The sequence below is a fragment of the Lepidochelys olivacea genome (genome assembly GCF_965140295.1).
Source record: "Lepidochelys olivacea isolate rLepOli2 genome assembly, chromosome: 28".
Taxonomy (NCBI): Eukaryota; Metazoa; Chordata; order Testudines; family Cheloniidae; genus Lepidochelys; species Lepidochelys olivacea.
Genome location: NC_140438.1, coordinates 7,195,842 through 7,199,634, shown reverse-complemented (window position 1 = coordinate 7,199,634; position 3,793 = coordinate 7,195,842).

The following is a 3,793-nucleotide window of genomic DNA, read 5'->3' as shown; positions in this document are numbered from 1 at the left end:
GCTGCAGCAGTTGATCTGTTTTTAATAGATACCCCACCTTACACGGCTTGTGAACCAGGCCCATATCTGTGCCACCAGATTAATAAATAAACTGGGCATGCTTAGTTGGGGAAGTGATTCCTCACTCTGTGACTACTGAGATTTTCTGTGATGTGATAAAGGATTCAACTCAAGAGAAGTAAAGTTACCCTGAGCATGTCCAGAATTAGCCTAGAGCTCAAGTAGAAATAATAAGCACCCAGTGGTTGATTTTTACCCCAGAGATGGAAACTAGGGTAACTTTAGGCTCAGATAAACTATTTATATATAGAACACTACCTCCTAGTTCAGTGGCAATGATTATGGTTCAAACGATGCTGTGGTAAGATATGGGGGAGTTGTCCTTTACCATTTGGATCCAAAGTTTTATGAGCTAAAGAAAGAAACAGTTGATGCTTTCAGAGGACAGTCCTTCCCTATGGATCCCAGTCTGGGTGTCTTGTTGGAGAAGAAGCACTTCCATGCTGTGCAAGTGATGATAACCAATGAGGGAATGAATATCAGACTCCCAAGCTCAGTCTGCAGGATTGAGTGCTGATTCTATGGATCTCTCTCTGTTTTGCTCATATGTTTTATGAATTTGAATCACTTAGAATCATAGAATATCAGGGTTGGAAGGGACCTCAGGAGGTCATCTAGTCCAACCCCCTGCTCAAAGCAGGACCAATCCCCAATTAAATCATCCCAGCCAGGGCTTTGTCAAGCCTGACCTTAAAAACTTCTAAGGAAGGAGATTCTACCACCTCCCTAGGTAACGCATTCCAGTGTTTCACCACCCTCCCAGTGAAAAAGTTTTTCCTAATATCCAACTTCTCTACCTCCTGCTACTCTGATAGATTAGGAATTGTGAAAATAGAATACAAGTGCTTTTTTCTCATGATGAGAACACATTTGAGATGACGTCCACCAACACTTATGCCCGAAGACCCAGAGAGAAATGAGCTCCCAGAAATAGAAGGCACCTATGTTAGTACAGAACACAACTTTACACAAAGCTCACTTGGTGGAAAATGTGATTAAGAGAAAACCAATATACATGATAAAATTGTGAAGCCTTCAAATATGTTGTTTCCAGTGAAAATGGAATTAAACATAAATGTTTATTGCAGAATAAGAGACTGATTATGTGATAGTTGAATTACTTTGTAACACTGAAAGTTTTCTGGTTTCAGACAAGAATTATATAAGTTTATGTAGTATAGGTCCATGAATGACCACTAGCCAAGATGGCTAAACCTCTGACTGCCAGATGCTAGGAAAGAATGACACAGGATGGATCACTCACTAATTGACCTGTTCGTTCCCCCTGAAGCACCTGTCATTGGCCACTGTCAGAAGACAGGATACTGCACTAGATGAACCAATGGCCTAACCAACATGGTCGTTCTTATGTTTCTGTCCCCTACCTCCCCCCGAGTAGTATATGAAAGGTGACTAATCCTGTAAAGTTTAGTTGATGTAATTTACCCTCTTTGGATTAAGGAGTTCTAAAGTAAAACCTCACTCAAAAGGAGTTGGTGTATGACAGTATGTAGGAGAAATAGTGTATATCAAAATAAAGACCTAGTATAGACTTTAATTATTTCAAATGGAATTTTTTGATAAGCTTTGAAAATAATGTTTCTGTTCAGGAAAAAATTACATAAGGAGACATGTTGTGTAACCTTTAACCCAGTTATACTGTAACAGCTGATGTGTTCCCTGGTTCTCTTGTTTGCAAACGAAAGATGTTATGCCATCCGTCAGGAGGTGTCTTAATTTAAAATGGTGATGGGTACAAGATAGCAGATTTTCTGTTTAAGTTTTTTGTTTGTTTTTTCATGGGTGCCAAGGCCCTTTTCAGTTTGAGGAGGCCAGTTATTAGAGCCCGTCCATTTAACCCTCAGACTAGGCTATGGAAACTTCTTCAGAACTTTCGTTTTTCATTTTTGATACATATGGGGTCCTCACATCCATGCTGCATGTGGTTTTCTACAATGAGTAAGAAAACTTCTAGGTGAAGTGAGACTTTAGCAAAGTGACTTTGGCCCAAAGTGTTCCTCGTTTCAAGTGGCTCAGGACACGTTGTTTCCAAGGAGTTTTCACACTTGGTTTGCCTGGAAACCTCAGGGAATCACTGTAAAGTGGGGTAAGTGGGAATCAGCAATTGTAAAGATCAAGATAAAGGTGGAAGTCCTTCACCTTTGAGGTCAAACAGCTGTCTAACAGAGACTGATGTACCCTGACCCCAAGACTGATCCCCTCTGGGGAAGGAATTCACATCATCAACAGGCTATGACAGCCTTGACCAGTCTGCCTGTACCTTAAAAAAAAAAAAAAAGCAAAAAGCACACTAGCTTGGCATGCTAGTCCAGCTATGCTACTGCCTGGTTCCTTCACTGCAGCTACATCTCTACTCCGCTCCTTGGACATTCTAGTAATGTACTGTTCCTTTTTCTGTTTTTTGTCTTTTGTTTTTATTTGCTGGAAGACATTCCAGCCTTTCTGTTATATTAGAGCGTAACGTGTGGTTCAGTCCGTACGTTTTTCTGTGAGCACCAGTAAAATCCACATCGGGAAGATTCTACAAAGATAGTTCCCCAAATCTAAATAACCTTAAGACTGTCCTCAGAAATCAGTGAATGTTCCTTATCTGTGAAAGCGTTAAAAAAAAGCTAAGCTGTCAGATATGAATTGTTCAATGAGAGCTTTTTAAACCTCCACTTATTAATGTGTCAGCAAGGTCTGGAGGGGTAGGGGGACAGGGAGAGAGTAAGAAGAGAATTAGCCACATAATACAAAAGCTAAGGAGGAAGCTTTACATGGCTTTGAGGTTGCAGCTTAGATGTAAGCACTAATTTGGTTTCAGTATTGAAAAATTCAACTGGCTAAATCTGGATTGCATTGCTTGGGTAAAGTTCTCTGGGTAGTATAAATAACTGCACAATCACCTATGACCAGGGTCTGAGGGGAGCCACACTAAGGTCACTCAGTCAGGGCAAACTCCAAAGAATAGGGCAGACAATCCCCAAAACTGGTGGATATTCCAAAACTTAGATTTACCAAGCCAGCACAAAACAGCACTTACAATATCTTATTGGTAACATAGAAGCCAAAACACAGTTCCCTTAAAGCAACTCAGCCTTAGGCCTCCACCACGCACTCAAGTCAAATATGATGAGGATTACTGAAAATCTTATTCATCATATCAGAAAGTTCTACCAATCCAAAAGGATTGGATACATTACCTCCCAAGTAAATAAATATTTTGTCTCTTACCCAAATACATGCTTACCGCCAATTCTTACTAACTAAACTAAAATTTATTAAAAAAGAAGAGAGTGAGTATTGCTTAAAAGATCAATATAGATACAGACACGAGTACAGTTCTGAGATCAGTTTCATAGTAGAGATGGTGAGCTTTGTAGTTGCAAAGAGTTCTTAGAATTAGTCCATAGATTCAGTCCAGTGTTCGCATCCAGGGTGGTCCAGGTAGGATTGGAGATCTCAGTCTTACGACTTAAGCTTCCCCTGCATAAAGCATTAAGCAGATCTGAGATAAAAAGGATCAGGACCCAAAAGACTTTTATACTGTTCCAGGCCTTCTCTTGACAGCTTGGAGTCCTTAGGCAACCAATCAGCAATCATCAAGACTTTGAAGTAGACCTGTTTTTGAAGCATCACCAGTACTTAGCTACATGGATTAACATAAGGCAATTGCCTGTTGTCAAAGTTCCTTCCCTACTCTGAACTCTAGGGTACAGATGTGGGGACC